This window comes from Dasypus novemcinctus, chromosome 10 (genome assembly GCF_030445035.2).
Source record: "Dasypus novemcinctus isolate mDasNov1 chromosome 10, mDasNov1.1.hap2, whole genome shotgun sequence".
Taxonomy (NCBI): Eukaryota; Metazoa; Chordata; class Mammalia; order Cingulata; family Dasypodidae; genus Dasypus; species Dasypus novemcinctus.
This window is the reverse complement of record NC_080682.1, coordinates 105,000,859-105,021,346: the sequence shown is the minus strand read 5'-3', so window position 1 is coordinate 105,021,346 and position 20,488 is coordinate 105,000,859. Positions and strand designations below refer to the sequence as shown.

Below are 20,488 nucleotides of genomic sequence, written 5' to 3'. Positions count from 1 at the left end.
TTAATCATTTTGAAGTAATATATACAAAAGATTTAGGTTTGGCTCAATTACATTTTCCTTCACACTTATCAAAGTCATGATCCAGCTTAAGTTTTTATTTTACTTAAGCTTTTATATTCAAGGAAGTAAGTGACTGCAAAGGGGTAAAAAATTTTTCTGGGCTGAAGGAAACATTCTATGTCTTATTTTAGGGGTGATTACATGATTGTACTAGTTTGTCAGAATTCATAGAAATTTACACCTAAAAAGCATGAATTTTACAGCATGTAAATTGTAACTTCCTAAACCTGACTAAAATAAGAGCCTGTCCTCTTAACTACCCAGGTGAAAATAAAGTAAAATTCAATTTAGGTACAAGGGGAGCAGACGTGGCTCAAGCAGTTGGTGCCTGCCTCGCACATGGGAGGACCCAGGTTCAGTTCCTGGTGCCTCCTAAGAAGACGAGATGACACAATGAGCAGACACAGTGAGAACACAAGCACACACAGAAAGCAGATACAGCAAGCAGACACAGCGAGAACCTAACAAGCAGAAAGAGTGAACAATGTTTCCTTCAGCCCAGAAAATTCTCTTTCACCCCTTTGGAGTCAATTACTTCCTTGAATATAAAAGTTTAAGTAAAATAAAAAAATTTAAAAACATGCCTTGTACATTGGCTTTGTTTTAAGCTGGATCTTAATTTTGATTATTGAGATGGAAAATGTTATAGGGGCTTTTGACTGTGAGCTTTTACCCCAAAAAACCCTTTATAAAAGTTAACAGATTTCTGGTACTTTGCATGAGCACCTCTTTGGCTGATTAATACAGGACCAAAGTCACGTGCCTGCCTGGGAACCTGGCTTGTAAAAATAGTACCAAATGTATACATGAAACTCCTCAACTTAGATTTTTATGCACCCCTTCTTTACTACTCTCCACTTTTGTTCCACCAGCTATATCAAAGCCAACCAAGACAATTTAAATTAGAAGAGGTAATAGAAAATTCCAAGGCCTGAAATCCTGGAGCAAATCATACTGTACAATCAGGAAGAACTCTCTCAGCCTTCATTTAAGCCATGATTGTGGCAGATATCTCTTGCCAATCAAGACATGATTTTTTTTCTAATATGGAAGTGTATTTTTATTGTGGCTTTAATAAAAATACTTTCAAGTGTTGTGCTTGGTAAATTAACTTTTAGAAGAATGAAAAATACCTTAAATGAGCCATCTGTAAAAATTACCCTCCCCCACTGAAGCCCACCTTCCAAAATCCATCTAAAAAATTTCATTTATAATATTAGACAGGCTCAACCACATCTTTTGAATATCAATAAAATCTGATTTTTTTCCATGTGAATTTTCAAATAGTCTCAAATGTCTTTATCTTTAATATACAGCAATGAAAAACAACATAAAGAATCTGAAAGGGAGGGAAAAAAAACATTCAAAGTATCGCTTTGTTGGGAATGACCATGTTCTGGATATTAACTGGCAAATGCAGTGAGGCTCTACATGAAAAAATGCTGAAGTGGTATTATGGTGTCCTAGACATCAATGCAAGGCATCCTAGAATGTAACAGAACAGTGCCAATAAGAAGCTTTACTCTTCAAAATGGTCATTAGTAAATAAATTTAAAAAATAATATTTAGTAAAAGTAAAGAGATCATGGAAGTCATTTTGAATAAGTGATCTCTGGGATGTAGGTTCACACCTCTGAACTCAAGCTAGTGAAGTCCCTGCAATGACAGTTGCTTCTGTGAGGGGAGGGGTTGAGCGCTTCGAGTTCTAAACTGGCAGTGACAGTGATGGCAGCAGGGGCGAGTCAAGAGTTAAGCTCTAAGAAAGGTTGGTCCTAAGGTGGCAGGTGGGAGAAGGGTCTCCCAGGGCTCGCTGGAGTGGACACCATGAGGGCTTGGTGTCCTTCAGAGGCTGGTGAGGAGGAGCAAACAAGGAGGCAGGTGAGACTTGCTAGTGTGGAGGGAATTAGTTCAAGGGGATATGCAAATAGAAAATAGGAACTCTTGGAGTCTAATTAGAGAGCTGGGGCATTTCTAAGGGAGGGAATGGCTATGTTGTATATGCTGTTGGGGAAGGGAAACCAGAGTTGGCTACCGACATTCCAATAGCTGCACTAATTAGCTGTGCTCTGCAAGTATGGGTGGGTGTGTAGTGTCCTTTGAGAAGATGTTTCAGATGAGGGGAATGAAAATTCCTTTGTGCTTCCTAAGGTGGGAGGGAGACATTGTGACATAATTTTAAGAGCATGAGCTTTGGAAATCAGACCTGGGCTCAGATGATGTCTCTGTTTCTTAACTGTGTGACCTTAAGCAAGGCACTTAATCTGCACCTGTAAAATGAAAATGGTCCTTACTGCCTAGGACTGTAGCAGGAATTAATTGAAATAAGTATATGAAATGCTGAGCATGGGGCCTGGTACATAGTGCTCAATACATGCAAGTTGTCATCACTACTCTTATTTTCAGAAAAATCCTGTGAAACAGGACCTAGAGATCAATTATTTGTGAGACCACCTGAGTAGGAATTGTCGACGCTTACACTAGCTGACAGCTTGTTGTCCCTTGTTTCTTTTCTTATGGTCTTTCATCTCTCCTATATTCATGAATGCTGCTTTCCCAGTGTTTCATCACCCTCATGCAACTCTGTGTGGGAAAATTCAGCTGAAATGCTTTCTAAAACTTTACTTCAAATTTTGTTAACCTTTCAGATGCACATTAGTATTTTTTGCCTTAATTAAACATAGTGATTGTAAAATCATCTTTACATCTTGGAAGAGGTCTGGTCTGGGTCACAGACTCCCCAGGCATACCCCCTGCTGGCCCATACCCTCTGCTCTGGGGGCTCTGAGGCTGACAGGGCTTGTGGAGTGAGCAGTGCTGACCCACTGGGGAGCCACCGCAGTGACCCAGCACTGCTACCCCCGCACCTGCCAGCTGACAAGGGAAGGCCCAGCGACCTGCCTTGCCAGCCCTGCCATCCTCGCTGCCATCGGCAGTGGCTCCTGTTACCGTATTTCATGGCACAGAGCGGCTGTGCCATGGGCCTGTTCAGCACCACCACGGGGAAGCTGCAGTGCCACCTGCGCAAGGGAGAATACGACCGACATCTTTAAGTATGCCCCTATCTTTGAGAGTGACTGTTGGAGATTTGGGCCTGAAGGGTATCAGGAATGAAACAAAGAGAAAGAAAGAATGAAACAGAGAAAGAAAGAAAGCTGGGATCAGAGGGTCTATGAGTAGAGACTCCTCAGACAAATTTATTGTTTACAAGCGGCTCTGTCTATACCCCAGTCTACGTGAGAACAAGCAGCAACATGCAGTTAACTATTAGCATTACTCAGGATCGAAGGAACTGAAAAAATCTTATCTCAAGGTGTTGGAGTATTAGCCAGCATAAAGCATGCTGGGATACTTGACATGACTGCTTTAATCAGAAACGTTTGCAGTTGGCATGGAAACATATGGTTCGGAAAGAAGTCTGAAAGGAGATGGTGAATTCTTGTTCCACATTGTATAGGTACATGTTAAGATCAATGTGCGTAGTGTTTGCCAAGTTTTTAAAAAATTTATTTTTAATTTTTTATTTATTTCTCTTCCCCCCTTGTTGTCTGCTTTCTGTGTCCATTCGCTGTGTGTTCTTCTGTGTCTGCTTGTCTTCTTGTCAGCAGCACCTGGAATCTGTGTCTCTTTTTGCTGCATCATCTTGCTGTGTCAGCTCTCCATGCATGTGGCACCAGTAGGACCTGGGCAGGCTGCACTTTTTTCACACTGGATGGCGCACTCCTTGTGCGTGGGGCTCCCCTATGCAGGGGACACCCCTGTATCACAGGGCACTCTTTGCATGCATCAGCACTGCACATGGGCCAGCTCCACATGGGTCAAGGAGGCTGGGGGTTTGAACCTTGCACTTCCCATGTGGTAGGTGAATGCTCTGTCCATTGAGCCAAATTTGCTTCCCCAAGTTTTTAATTATAGTGTTGGTTGGGCCTTTCTTCTAAACACAGCATTGTTTGGAATTGTACAAATACTATGACTTTGTACAATAAACTTGTCATTGGCATTTAATCTGATCCCCTGAGCTCCAGTCTGCATGATTTTTTCTTTTCTTCTTGAGCCGCTGTTGACAAGTGGTGCCCAACATGGGGCTCAAAGAAACTGAGATTGGTAAGTCTATTACCGAGTGAAGACGAACTTCTCTCGAGATTTAAGGAACATTGAGGGTTACATGGGAAATTCACATAGTAAATAGTAAATGGGAAGAATATCAAGCAACTTTGAAGGCTTTATTGAAAGACTCAGGATATCCAAAGAGTCAACTCTTAAGAAATTATTTATATCAGTAGAAAAGGTTTGTTCAGGGTTTCAGCCTGAAGAAAAAAATTAAGTTATCCTCAATGGTTGAAGGTCTTACAAAAATTAAAATTACATTACAGAGAAGGTAATCAATCCTATTTCTATTAAGATAGGGACATTATCTAGCACTTTGTCTATTGTTCTTCAGCCATTGCATAATTCTGATTCCTCATCAGACAGTTCAGATTCTAGTTCTAGCTCCAGTTCTGAGTCTGACTCATCTTCTAATGAATCTCAGGTGTCAACACCTTTACCTTCAAAAAAAATAAGTATGGTACATTTCCTGTGCAGGCATCAGCACCTGAAATAAAAAATTCTAGAGAAACTCCTACTTCAGTTCCACCTGGTTATTCTGTAATTTGGCCTCCAGGAAGTTATAATCCTCATGATTTTCATCATTCATTAGATCCAGATTGTGAAAATGCAAAAGGTGCTAGGCAGGAAGGAGACTTTGTTACAACAGTCTTCTCTTCGTCCAGTAGACCTAGAGAATGATAGGAAAGGTGAGGAAGACAACTGCAAGTCTTCCCCTATAGCTATCCAGCAGCAGCTGTCACAGTTGTCTTTATGGATCAAAAAGTGTTGCAGAAACCACCTCTGTGGATCAACAGTGCCTTCCCTTAAGGTGGTTCTCCTTCCCTAGTGTTTCCTGTAGCTGTATCCCTTCCTGTCCTATCTCCTTTGCAAGCTGGTCTCCAGTCTGCCTGGGTGGAGGGTGAGGCTATTTCTGAATTTACTCTTTTTCCTATCATAGATCACTCTCCTCCCAATAATCCTGGCCAATATGTACATCTGCTTGAACCCATTCCTTTTAAGTTGTTAAAAGAATTGAAATTTGCTTGTAGCACATATGGGGCCACTGCCCCCATTCACTTTCTCCTTAATAGAATCGGTAAATCAAAATCCTCTTTGTCCCAAAGATTGGATGGTCTTAGCTGAAGCTTACTTTATGGGAGGCTACTATTTGTTATTGTAATTTGTTAAAAGAATGCAGGGAAGCAGACTTGGCCCAATGGATAGAGTGTCCGCCTACCACATGGGAGGTCCACGGTTCAAACCCTGGGCCTACTTGATCCATGTGGAGCTGGCCCATGTGCAGTGCTGATGCATGCAAGGGGTGCCATGCCATCCAGGGGTGTCCCCTATAGGCAAGCCCCACGCGAAAGGAGTGTGCCCCATAAGGAGAGTCACCAAGCACAAAAGAAAGTGCAGCCTGCCCAAGAATGGTGCCGCACACACAGAGAGCTGACACAACAAGATGACCCAACAAAAAGAAACATGGATTCCCAGTGCCGCTGATAAGGATAGAAGCTGTCACAGAAGAACACACAGGGAATGGACACAGAAACCGACAACTGGGCAGGGGTGGGGGGAGAGAAATAAATTTTAAAAAATTAAAAGAAAAAAAGAATGCAGTGCTCTGGCTAAATGTAATCAGGCTCACAATATCGCTATTACCTTGGATGTGCTTATGGGCACTGGAGCCTATGAACCTTTGAAGAAAGTACAATATCCTGCACAAGCAAAAGTGCTAAACAAAGCTCTGCTTAGTGAAATCAGGCTTGTAAGAAAATTCTCTGTTAAAATGTTAACTAAAATAAGGAAATTATTCTGGCAGCAACTCTGCAAACCCACTGCTGTCTACATGATACTGTAGCTGTGGGCTAGTCGGTTAATAGAATTAAGCTACTGGAAAAGGAGCAAAACATTGCAACATTGGTGTTCTGTTTTGTTTCCATGCTAATTCTGAATGGGCCTATTTTACCAAAATAATAAAATTGGTATGAAATTTTTTATGCAGGTGTTAAAAGGAATTTTTGGTTTTAAATCAATAGTTTACTCCTGAACTTCAAGTCATAGCATAGTCTTAAAAAGTAGTAATCTAAAAAATTTGTGTTAACAGTCCATGTAAAGTGCTAAAAAAAAAAAAGGCTTAACTACATTTATACTGCTCAAGTACCTTAACTGGTTGCTGATAACTAATAAGAATGTTTCCAAGCACAAGCTTGCATGTTACAGGCAACATGGATTCCAGAAGAAATCTTAAAAACAGTAAAATCTAAGATGTGAAATCATGGAGAACTTAAAAACAGCTATACCAAAAATGTAAGAAAGGAAGAATTATGAGTCAAATTGTAAACTTTATGTTTCTGTTGGCGTGTTGTACATGTTTTGTGTTTGTCTGCTTGTTCAATGTCAGTGTATATTTTGATACCTCTGGATGGTAATATATATCAATAAATAAAAATTTCTAAAAGAGTTCTATTCATATGGCCAAAAATTAAATAAGCATTTATATTACTATTTAAGTTTAAATGTTAATAAGACATCTATGATGGTAAAAATTGTAAGTGTTGATTAATGAAATTACTGTGAGTCCTCTCATAAAAATAGTTCTTGCCTAAATTGAAATGAATATTTTTCTTCACAGGATAAAATGAAGGATGTAAAATTTAAATGAATATTTAAAAAGGTAAAAGGTTTGTGAGAATGCTGACTAAAATTTAATAAGTTTGTTCAAAAAGGTGTTTTTTGCCCTAAAATAGGATGGCTAATTTTCGTAAACTCAAAATGAAAATGAACATATGCAAGATGGGGCTTAAATGAATGTGGCAAGTTATAAAAGGTATTGTGGTAACTTTAGGTAAGGGAATGTGTTCTGTGAATGTAAAATTTATCTCAAAATTATATAGTTATAAATAATTATAAGAAGCTTAAGGAAGCATTGTTTAAATTAAGGTATTTAAATGGCTAATTCCAAAAAGTCATTATTAAACAAAACCTGAATTGATAATAGTAATAAAAGGTAATTTTATAATAGGAAAACTTGTTGGCAGCCAGCCTCCCCTGTCAACTTGTTTCTAAAAGACTGTTTCTGTATTGCCTGCTACTAAGTATTTAAACTGAAGAAAAGTTCATTATTTGAACAAGCTTGTTTAGTGTTGGTGGTAATTATATGTTGTAAAAAGTTTGCCTGATAACTTATGTATTGGGATGTATAGAATGTATTTTTATTATTAAAAAAACAAAATAATTTTGTCTTAAAATAAAATGATTGGTTATTAACAAAAGGTAAAATGTGGGACTAAACCTGAATAAATACAGAATGTGCAAAAGGTCCGTGGAAAAGAAATTTTTACTGTTAAAGTTAAGTAAGATTTGATGAGTCTATCTATGAAGGGTAAAAACTTTTAAAAAAAAGATTTAGTATCAAGTAATGCAAAGTTAAAATTTTGTACTTTCTCAAAGTCTCTCAAATCACTAGTCTATTTCAGCAAAAGTTTATAAAAAGTTTTTATCCTGAACAATCAGTATACATAGAAAGTCTATTTTATCAAAATAGCTTCTTGTGCTTTACCCTTATCATCTCCTAGGTGTTTGAAAAAGAAAAAGGTCTTATCTCTTTTGAAGGAACATAATATTCAAACCTGCTTTCTCAAAATCAAATCCTGAAAAGTAGTTTTTTATTTCAAACTGGTTACAGGAGATTTGTTCTTTTACTTTGAGAGAAATATTATAGTAATAAAATAGTTGAATTCATTTAAGTTGAGTGGAAGGTGTTTAAAAGTGTTATAAAATTAAAAGGATTTTTTAACCCTCTGTTAATTAAAGTTGTATGAGTTAAAGGTTCATATGAATACTTAAGTGTGTATAAATTTACCAATATTTCAGTATAATATTAAACAAAAGTACAATGTGGTTAATTATAATAATAATTTATTATTATAAATAGGTGTGTGTCACAGAAACAATGTCTTATCATCAGTTAAAGTAACAGCATTATAGTATGCAGCAGTCCCAAATACTGCTAGTTTGTTGCCAGAAATTAATATCCAACTGTGTCCCTCTCATTTTGTTTTAAAACATAAGACTTTCTTTAGTATTTCCTTAGGCAAGTCAAGCCAGCCTGCATTCCCTATCTGTGGAAAACCATACTGATGACATTATGTTAACCAGTAATCTTTTCAAAAATTTTTTAAAAATCAGAAATAATAGTATCCTATCTTAAAAGCCTAAAATAGACAATTAGAACAGGCCGCAAAGTCCCTACTGCTCTATCAAATTCTTAAATCTTGTTTGGTTGGGTAAAACAAACTACACCCCCTGTTGTAATTAATAAAGTACAATATTTTCTCATGTTAATAGAGTTTGTAATATTGTTAAAACCCTGAAAATCTTTTTAATTTTTTTGTCTTTATTCATTTTTTTAATATTACATTCAAAAAATATGAGGTCCCCATATACCCCCCACCCCTCTCACCCCACTCCTCCCCCCATAACAACAACCTCCTCCATCATCATGAGACATTCATTGCATTTGGTGAATACATCTCTGAGCACTGCTGCACCTCATGGTCAATGGTCCACATCATAGCCCACACTCTACCATGTTCCATCCAGTGGGTCATGGGAGGACATACAATGACTGGTAATTGCCCCTGCAGCACCACCCAGGACAGCTCCAAGTCCCGAAAAAGCCTCCACATCTCATTTCTTCCTCTCATTCTCCACACCCAGCAGCCACCATGGCCACTTTCTCCACACAATGCCACATTTTCTTTGAATACTAATCACAATAGTTCATGAACAGAATATCAGTAAGTCCACTCTAATCCATACTCTATTCCTCCATCCTGTGGACCCTGGATTGGTTGTGTCCACTCCACATCTATATCTAGAGGGGGCTTAGATTCCACACAGATGCTGGATGCAATCCTCCCGCTTTCAGTTGTAGGCACTCTTGGCTCCATGATGTGGTGGTTGACCTTCTTCAACTCCATGTTAGTTAAGTGGGGTAAGTCCAATAAACCAGAGTGTAGGAGTTGAAGTCTGTTGAGGCTCAGGGCCTGGCTATCATGTGGTCAGTCCAGAGATTCAGATCCCCTGGGCATATATTAAACCCCAGCACCAACTACAATTCTGGTAAAGTAACAGGAAAGGACTGTGAAAAAAGATGACATTTGAGTCCAGCTCCATCACACAGAAACACAAACTCCAAGGAAGAGCCAACTGACATGGCACTGAACTCCATCTACCATGACCATAGAACCTGTGGGTCTCTGTAGCCCTCAGAAGAACCAATACCTGGGGTTGAATCTACTTTATCTGTCTCTGGGACTCTGCTGAGGTGTGCATAAGGGTGACCCCTCTGATAACCTCCCAGCTCTTTTTTGGAGACTCATAGCCATATAAACTCATTTGTCCTTTTGTTAAAATAATGACAATCTTTCATCCCTCATTTAGCTCAAATATTAAAACCATTGTTTGTACTAACTTGTAAAAGTCCTTCATGAAAGTAGGAAAACCTCCATCAAGCTGCCTTAAATAATAATAAAAGGGAGGGAAAAGGTGGACATTAACTTAGCCTGTGAATTGGATGTGGCAAGCACAAATATTGGGTTTGGGTAGAGTATGTGACAAAGGGAAAATTCTAAACCAGTACCCCTTGGTTTTTAATCACAATTCTTCTAGAGAGAGACTAGAAGTACAATATAAAAAAGCAATTGGTGGTGGACTTGGCCCAGTGGTTGGAGCATCTGTCTACCACATGGGAGGTCTGTGGTTCAAACCCTGGGCCTCCTTGACCCATGTGGAGCTGGCCCACGCTCAGTGCTGATGTGTGCAAGGAGTGCCCTGCCATGCAGGGGTGTCCCCTGTGTAGGGGACCCCATGCACAAGGAGTGTGCCCTGTTAGGAAAGCCACCCAGTGTGAAAGAAAGTGCAACCTGCCCAGGAATGGCACCACACACATGGAGAGCTGACACAAGAAGATGATGGAACAAAAAGAAACAGATTCCCATGCCGCTGACAACAACAGAAGCAGACAAAGAAGACACAGCAAATAGACAGAGAACAGACAACTGGGGGGGGGGAGAGAGGGAAGGGAACAGAAATAAATAAATAAATAAAATAAATCTTAAAAAAAAAAAAGCAATTATGTGCAGCAAATGAGGCCCTGCTGAAAGTGAAAGATTTAACCCAATAGTGTCTGGTCACTCTGAAGACTGCCTATCCTATCCAGGGGTGGATTGCAAATACTAAAAGCAAGACAGAAATGATGGACTATTGTAAATCTCCCTCAGATCTATGGAAAAACATCCAGGATACCTGTTAGTAGTAACAGGTAACTATCTGTTATGTCCCTGCCCACTCCTCTAACACCCCTTTCAGGAATGTTGAGGCAGCCTTCATGAAAATCCAGAGCCATACCATTGAGACCTGAAAAGAAGCTGAGCAGCTCCACCAGCTCATGAACATCACCCGTGAGTGTCCTTTATGCTCACTCCAAGGATTGTGACATCAGACCCCTCCTGCTCTTGGAAGGGATGAGGAGAACTGTGACAGAGGCCTGGACAATTGGAATGATGATCTTTTAATCGTTCAATAGCCCACTTTTGTTTCCCATACATTTAGATACCCCCTGATATAGTGACAGCAGGGAAAGAGTGTTGCAAATTATCCAACTGTGTTAATGATCTGGAAAATGCTGTAACACATATTGGGGATACAGTATATAATACGCAAATGCAATTGACTTTAAAATGTGATTATAATCAAAGTTCTTTTTGTGTTACTCCTTTAGAGTGGAATGATTCAGAGGATGGAATAGTATTAGAAAACATTTGTTAGGCTATCAACATTCTAAGATAATTCAGCAAATTCAGGCATTATAACAGAAAGTTATATTAATGTCTCAATCAAATTTAGAGATAGAAACATCAGATATGTGGAATGAAATGACTAAAGAATTAAAATCTTTAAATCCTGTCTCTTGGTAGAAACAATGGATTCCTATGTTTCATGACCTTATCATGTACTGTTTACTATTCTTAGTGATATTAATAGTATGGAAATCTTGGTTGATGGCAAAACATCATATGGAATGACATTCTGCATCTCAAGCCAAATTAAGACAAAAACAAACCCCATAGCAGGCACTTAACTGGTAGTCAATGATGAGTCAGATCTTCAGAGGAAGACAACCTAAGACAGGCACAGTTACCTTGCTATAAAATAAAAGGGGGACATGTTGGAGTATTAACCAGCATAAAGCATGCTGGGATACTTGACATGACTGCTTTAATCAGAAATGTTTGCAGGTGGCATGGAAATACAGGGCTCAGAAAGAAGTCAGTGAAAGGAGATAGTGACTTCTTGTTCCACATTGTGTAGGTACATGTTAAGATCAATGTGTGTAGTGTTTGCCAAGTTTTTAATTATAGCATTACTAGGGCCTTTTTGCTAAAGAGCGCATTGTTTGGAATTGTACAAATACTATGACTTTGTACAATAAACTTGTCAGTGGCATTTAATCTGATCCCCTGAACCCCAGTCTGCATGATTTTTTCATTTCTTCTTGAGCCACTGTTGACATCAAGGTACAAAGTCTAAGTGTTCTATCAAACTACAAAGTGTATGTGCCCATCTTTTTTTTCAGCCTGTAACAACTTCATCCTGTTTGCTTGAAACTCTTAATTGCCTCATTCCTTAGGTTGCAAGCATAGCTATGGAAACAGCACGTCTCTCCTTGCAAGACCACTGTTCCTTAATTTCCAACATTTCCCCCTTTTTGTTTTAGTTGAGGTGACTGTGCCTGTCTTAGGTTGCCCTCCTCTCGAGGGTCTTACCCATCATTGACTACCAGCCAAGTTCTTCAACTATGGGAAGTTATTGAAGTGCTTTCATTAGCACCAAATTATTAGCTTGTCCCATGGCTGCTATGCTTTGCAATTTTCTTCTAAAGCACTGTCCAGCACAGGCACAAATCATGAGCAACAGAACAAATATGATTAGCCCTATTCCTAAAGCTGACAGGAAATGCTGTGATTTCCACCAATTAACTGGGTTAAACTTTGTAATATGTGAAATCATGTCTGAAAAAATATCCTTATCATTGGCTACATGAATCTGATTATGAGACATTTCTAATATTTTTCTTTGTAATTCAATTATTTCAAGAGATATTACTTTTATGGCCTAATAAATGATTCTTAATTGTTTCCCATACTATATCTGATGAATTATAGGCAAGAAGAGTAATACAAAAGTTGCTTTCATTCCAATCATATTTCAATCCTCTTAACAAGTTTAAATTATACAATTGATCTCCAATATGTAAAAGAGCCAATTCTAAATCATTAACCCAATTATTCAACTGTTCATCAATGTGTTTTTGGCTATGCCACAAATCACTAGTGTTTTCATGCCAATCATGTACTTACTGCTGTGTTTGCACAATTTCATGTAAGGCTACAGCTGCAGTAGCGGCTACAGTAATAATTCCCATCAGTCCCAGGATGCTGACAATAAGAAGTCCAATAAAATGTTTTGTTTGCTTCAGAAATTCTTGTGCCAAGGGAAGCAGCAACTGGCTTTCAGGGTAGGATTGCCAAATCCATGTCATTCTTACAGGTATCCAAATGTCTCTTCTTCTTGCCATTGTTACTGCTTCTCTATCCTGCAACACACTTTCTGATAGACAAGTATACAAGGCACCATTTTCATAAAACAATGAGTCATTTTTAATAGTTATTTTACCAGTTATGAAAACAAATGAATCTCTAACACAGGCTTTAAAAAGATACGTCTGATTGACAGTCAGACACTGTCCTGTCTTATTTTTATTTCCCAGCCATTCATATGGAGAGGTGATTCCAAGAAAGAGCTTCCACAAATTCTTTTGCGGGTTATGACTAGGAGTGTCATTAGCCCAAGGGGCTGGTATTCATTTTCCTTTGTAATGTTAACAGTTCCTGCCACAGTAGCATAAGGAGAGGGTACACAGGCCCAAAGTCCATAGGCAAACACAAGCCACAATTCACAGTTCCAGGATTTGTAAAGTTGGTGTGATTTGGGGCAGCAATTGCCACAGGTCTCAGTGAAATATTTTAACCTTCGGCCATATCTCCCCATTGTATTTATTAGAAATTACAAAGCACTAGTTATCGATGTTAATTTTCAAGTCTGCTTGTTATTAAAGCTGTAGCACTGGCAATGCTAGGGATCAGGCCATACAAAGTTCAAATGTCTCCACATGCAAACAATTTTCATGCTGACCAGACAGCGTCCCATCTAGTCAAGGCTGTATAGGCCAGTGTTCAATCAAAAATGACCTCAGTTTTCCCCATTTTGTATAGTTTGAGGCATAGGCAGTGACAAATTATTGTTACTCATGCTGTAGAAGATGAGAGAGGTTCAATTATTTGCACATAGAAAGGACAAGACTCAGGAATGATTTTGAGAAGGAAAAAATGATTTACTGAGGGCTGGTTGGACTTGGGAGCTTTCTGTTTCAAACCAACCCCCGAACAAGATTTTTCAGTTCCTTTTATACAGAGAGAAAGGGCCAAATGTTTCTTTTGTTTCAGTGCTCAATAGGCTTGAATTAGCATATATCTTCCACATCCTAGGTAAGATTTTAGCATGGACTTCATACATCTGGATAAGCTTTTAGCACATTTGGTCTGCATTTTCATAGAGTTTTCATTGCTAAATTGTTTCTCTTGGACTGGAGTAGTTGTCATAGTTACCAAGGGCAGGGCTACAGATCTCACTGTCCCAAATGCATCACACAGAAAACATACCACTCAGGTTATCTATGAATATATGAACAGCCCACCCATTCACAGCCTGCATCACTCTCCCATTTTGGGTTGTGGGGCACGTGGAACTTTAACTCATAATTTCAATGCCTTCACTGGTCTCGCTGTTAGCAGCTTTATTGGACCTGGGGTCACAACCCAGTGTTGAATTTAAACTTAGTTTTTGTTGTGAGGATTCATTTTCTAGTCAGAAAATAGTAACTGTCTTGTTATCAGAGTGCCAATGCAGTGTCCACAGCAGTGACACCATACCTCATCCCTGCCAAGAGCAGGAGGGAACCAATGTCCCAGTCATTGAAGTGAGAACAATGGACACTCATGGGTGAAATCCATGAGCTGTTGACAAGTAACAGGCAGCTGGAACTGCTGGGCTAGACACCACGAGGTCTGGTACTCACGATGTTCACCTTTCCAGTGGAGCCACTCTGCCTTTTCTCAGGGTTCAGTGTTAGGACCCTGGATCTTCACAAAGGTATCTGTGTCAACAGTCCTAAAAGGGATGTTGGTGTGGTGGGCAGGGACATGACAGTCACCTGTTAAGCAGGTATCCCAGATGCTTTTTCATAGATCTGAGGGTGATTTACAATGGTCCATCATTTGTCTTGCTTTTAGTGTTGTAGAAGATGAGAGAGGTTCAATTATTTGCATATAGAAAGGCGAGGACTCAGGAATGATTCTGAGAAGGAAAAAGTGATTTATCAATGGCCAGCCAGACTTGGGAGCTTCCTGTTTCAAGCCCAAGCCCCGAACAAGAATTTTGAGTTCCTTTTACACAGAGAGGAAGGGCCAAATCGTTCTCTTGTTTCAGTGTTCAATAGGCTTGAATTAGCATATATCTTCCACATCCTCGGTAAGCTTTTAGCATGGACTTCATACATTCCAGATAAGCTTTAGCGCATTTGGCTTGCATTTTCCCTGAATATTTAAAGTTGATGGAGTTTGCATTGATAAACTGTTTCCCAGGACTGGAGTCATTGCCATGGTCACTAAGGGCAGGATGGCAGCCTCTTACTGTCCCACACCCACAAGCCAGGACACAGACTGCTTAGGTGATCTACAAAGAGACAGCAGCCTCCCACCCAGAGCCCCCATCATTAGTATTTGCAATATGCCCCTGGGTAGGGATGGCAGTCTTCAGAGTACCAGACACTATTGGGTTAGAGCTTTCACTTTTAGCAGGGCATCCCATGCTGCACACAATTGCTTTTTTATATTTTGCTTTTGGCATCCTTCCAGAATTGTGATTAAAACCCAAGGGCTACTTCTTTAGAATTTTCCCTTTGCCAGAAACTCTGCCCAAAGCCAATATTGGTGCTTGCCACATCCAATTCACAGACTAAGTTAATGTCCACAATTTCCCTCCCTTTTATTATCATTTAAGGCAGCTTGCTGGAGGTTTTCCTACTTCCATGAAGGACCTTTCCCAATTAACACATGCAATGGTTTTAATATTTGAGCTAAATGAGGGATAAAAGATTTTTAGTATTTTAACATTATTATAAACTCTATTAACAGGAGAAAACATTGTACTTTATTAATTATAATGAGGGTCTAGTTTGTTTTACCCAACCAAACAACATTTAAGAATTTGATAGAGCAGTAGGGATCTTTACAACCTGTTTTAATTGTTTGCCTATTTTAGGCTTTTAAGATAAAATACTATTTTTTCTGATGTTTCTTTTAATTCTGAAAAAAGGATTACTGGTTTACGTAATGTCATCAGTAGGGTTTTAGCCACAGATTTCTTCTACACAGCCAGATTCTTTGCCACAAAGCCAGGCACCTGGCTGGGTTATGCATGCAGCCTTGGGGAAGCACTGCAAAAGTCTATTGACTTTTCTACAGGTAGGAGAATGCAGGCTGGCTTGACTTGCCTAAGGAATTACTGAAGAAATTCTTAGCATGTTTTAAAACAAAGTGAGAGGGACATAGTTGGATATTAAGTTTTTGCAACAAACTAGCAATATTTGGGACTGCTGCATACTATAACGTTGTTACTTTAATTGATGATAAGAGGTTGTTTCTGTGACACACACCTTTTTATAATAATTAAAACCATAATTAACCATACTGTACTTTTGTTTAATATCATGTTGAAATATTGGTAAATTTATACACTCCTAAGCATTCATATGAACCTTTTACTCATACAACTTTAATTAACAGGGTTAAAAAAAACATGTAAATTTTATAACACTTTTAAACACCTTCTATTCAACCTATAACATATTAAATGAACTCAACTATTACTTTAATTTTTCTTTCAAGGTAAATGAACAAATCTCTTGTAATTAGTTTGAAATAAAAGGCTACTTTTCAGGATTTGATTTTGAGAAAGCAGATTTGAACATTATGTTCCTTTAAAAGAGATAAGACCTTTTCTTCTTGGAACACCAAGGAAATGATGAGGTTAAAGCACAAGAAACTATTTTGATAAAACAGACTTTCTTTGTATACTGATTATTCAGGATAAAAACTTTTCATAAACTTTTACTAAAATAGACTAATGATTTGAGAGATTTTGAGAAAGAACAAAATTTTAACTTTGCATCAGTATACTATTTGATACTAAAGGTTTTTAAACTTTATCAATAGACCCATCAAATCTTACTCAACTTTAACCATAAAAATTTCTTTTACATGAACCTTCTACACTTTCAGTATTCATTCAGGTTTTGTCCCACATTTTACTCTTTCTTAATAATCAATCATTTTGTCTTAGGATAAAATTATTTTCTGTTTCCTTAATAATAAAAACACATTCTATACATCCCACATACATAAGTTAACAGGCAAACTTCTTACAACATATAATTACCATCAATACTAAATAAGCTTGTTAAAATAATGAACTTTTCTTCACTTTAAATACTTAGTAGCATGCAATACCAGAAACATTCTTTCAGAAGCAAGTTGACAGGGGAGGCTGGCCGCCAACAAGTTTTCCTGTTATAAAATTACCTTTTATTATTATTATTATCAATTCAGGTTTTGTTTAATAATGACATTTTGGAATTAGTCATTTAAATACCTTAATTTAAATGATGCTTCATTAAACTTCTTATAATTATTTATAACTATATAGACTAAAATTATATTAATACAAATTTTATCTTCACAGAAAACATTCCCTTACTTAAAGTTACCACAATACCTTCTACAACTAGCCACATGCATTTAAGTTCCATGAGTTTATGAAAACTAGCCATCCTATTTTAGGAAAAAACACATCTTTTTGAAAAAACTTATTAAATTTCAGTCAGCATTCCCACAAACTTTTAACATTTTTAAGTATTCTTTTAAGTTTTACATCCTTCATTTTATCCTGTGAAGAAAAATCAACTATTTATTTCAATCTAGGTAAGAACTATTTTTATGGAAAGACTTATAGTAATTTTGTTAATCAAGACCTACAGTTTTTTATCATTGTAGAAATCTTAACATCTAAACTTATGCATTAAATGTAAACACTTAATTAATTTTTGGCCATTTGAATAGAGCTCTTTTAAAAAATTTTTATTTATTAATTTGTATCACCTTCCAGAGGTATCAAAATATACACTGACATTGAAGAAACAGACAAACACAAAACATTTACAACACACCAATAGAACATACAGTTTACAATTCACTCATAATTCTTACTTTCTTACTTTTTTGGTATAGCTGTTTTTAAGTTCTCCTTTACTTCACATCTTAGATTTTACTGTTTTTAAGATTTCTTCTGGAATCATGTTGCCTGTAACATGCAAGTTTGCACTTGATAACACTTTCATTATCAGCAATCAGTTAAGATAACTTGAGCCACAGAAATGCAGTTAAGCTTTTATCTAACAGTTTTATACAGTCAGTTAATACAGTTTTTGGATTATTACTCTTTAAGACTACACTGAAACTTGAAGTTTAAGAGTAAGCTATTGATTTAAAACCAAAAATTCCTTTTAACACCTTGATAAAAATTTTGGACTAATTTTATTATTTTCGCTAAATAGGCCCAAGCAGAATTAGCATGGAAACAAAACAGAACACCAGTGTTACCATGTTTTTCTCCTTTTCCAGGGGTTTAATTCTATTAACCCCCACTAGCCCACAGCTACATTATTATGTAGACAGCAGGGGGTTTACAGAGTTGCTGCCAAAATAATTTCCTTATCTTAGTTAGCACTTTAACAGAGTTTTCTTACAAGCCTGATTTCACTAACAAGGGCCTTATTTAACACTTCTGCCTGTTTTAAATCTTTCAATAGTTTAAAAGGTATTGGTTCATGATGAAACTTGACACCCCCTTGTGGATTATTTATATCTGGTGGTATCCCATGTGATGTTACCAGGAAAGCAGATAATGTATTGCATAGCTTTGGGGTCCCCCTGTCTAGATCCCTGCAATAAACATCGCCTCAAGGGTGTTTGTGGAATTGGACTAGGAAAAACAATCTTATTAACATAAGCAAAGCACTGGCAACATCTGAAAACATGTCTAACTTAGGCTGAGTAACAGCCTAAGGTAATTCAGCAGGTGCAGAGGGTTGTACTGGATACATAGAAGATATTGCATTAGGACACTTCATCCAGTTTTTGTTGATGAAAGGGTTAGTATCAGGATGAGGGAAAAAACCTGATGGTTCCTCATTAACTTCAAGCGCCTGTTTTTGTTCCAATTTACTTTCTTTTATTTCAGATTTACTTATGGGTTTAGAAAATACAGTAATTTCATCTTTCTCTCCTTCTTCAGACTGTAAAGGATCTAAAGCTGCTGCTATCTGCTGGCATAAGGCCAGTACTGATAATGGAATGGATTCCCTTTTTTGATGTGCTCTTCCTAAAGCTTTCATTACACGTCTCCACTGTTTCTAATTTAAAACATTATGCCCCTGAGGCTGAAACCAACAACAAGGCTTTTGTATCAAAGCAAACAATTCTAGTAATCAGTGGTTTTTACAGGAACCCCGGTAGCTTTCAGCAAAGCTTTTAACACTTGTGAATATTCTTCCACACATCCCGTTTGATTACCTATTACCCTGATGATTGGCGGAAATGTTATTTACCAAAAAGATTCAAGTCAAACTTCTTTGGACGTCACTCATGACCCGCACAGGAGTTCTTTCCGCGGTTCCTGATACTGTTTTGGAAGACACTTCTTTGGGCCGACGTTGGGCTCCAGATGTTGGAGATCTGGGCCCAAAGGGTATCAGGAATGAAACAAAGAGAAAGAGAGAATGAAACAATGAGAAAGAAAGAGAGAGAGCTGGGATCAGGGCAAGTAGAGACTCCTCAGACAACTTTGTTTACAAGCGGCCCTCTCTGCACCCCAGTCTATGGGAGAACAAGCAGCAACATGCGGTTAACTATTAGCATTACTCAGGATCTAAGGAACTCAAAAAATCGTATCTCAAGGTTCAAAGTGTAAGTGTTCTAACTACAAGGTGTATGTGCTCATCTTTTCTTTCAGCCTGTAACAGCTTCGTCCTGTTTGTTTGAAACTCTTAATTGCCACATTCCTTAGGCTGCAAGCATAGTCATTGAAACAGCACGTCTCTACTTGCGAGACCACTTTGCCTTAGTTTCCAACAGTGACTTTATGCAGATCTCCAAAGGGGGGGGCGTGATTGACGTGCACAACCACCCACGGATGGTGACCGTGGGCATCGCCAGCACCAGCCCCTCCTCCCGCTCCCCGACGTCATGCTGCTGGCCCGCCCGGCCACCAGCTGCCACGACCACGTCGGAAGGGGCCAGGCCACCAAGGGAAGAGGCCACAAGGCTGCCGAGACCCTGGAGCTCACCAGGCTCCTGCCCTTGACGTTGTAAGGACCTCCGTTCACGACCGGCAGAAACAGCAGCTGCGTCTGAAGTTTGCCCCGGGCCGATCTTGCTTCCTGCAGCTGTGTCCTCCCCTCCATGCCAGGGAGACCTCTTTCCCACTGGGAAGAGCTCATCCATCTCCCGCGCCCGCCGGGGGACAGTCGCAGCAGCACCCACGCTGTTCCGCTGGGGACATGACACGCGCGCCCGGGTTGGAGGAAGAGGCGGGGCCAGCCCAGCGCTGCCACTGCAGGGCCAGGGGGGCCAGGACCAGGTGAGCCTCAGGACCCTCCTCACAGCCTCGGGGTGTCGGGGGCCTCCTCTCCGCTTATGCCGGGGGGAGGGGATCAAATATGCCCCCCCAAACCCACGACCAAGCCCGACACCGCCAAACCCACACGTCCTGCCACAGGGGCTGCGGCTGGGGCCGTGGCGGGGGCGGCGGCAAGGGCGCCGGGGCGGGCGCCGTGCGCGTGGCAGACACCGAGCACAGCACGGCCGTGGCGGGAGCAGCCGCCAAGGGCCCAGGGGACAGCAACAGCAGCCTGGCGGTCGCGGGTGTCGCCGACGTGCCCTGGAGGAACATCAAGGTGGCTGTGGCAGGCGCTGCCAGCCAGGCCCCGGAGCGCACTGCCAGCGCCGCGGGCTCCACCGCTCTCTCCAGAGCGCAGCTGAGCGTGGCGCTCGGGCGCAGCAGCGGCCACCAGCCTGGGGCAGGGACCGCTCAGGACTCG

At 39.5% G+C, this 20,488-nt stretch overlaps 1 pseudogene; it reads left to right on the top strand.

Annotated features, from left to right (window-relative positions):
- The first annotated feature begins 1,884 nt into the window (after nt 1-1,884).
- LOC101413717 (Golgi-associated RAB2 interactor protein 4-like) lies at nt 1,885-20,028 on the top strand (annotated as a pseudogene).
- Nucleotides 20,029-20,488: the final 460 nt, after the last annotated feature.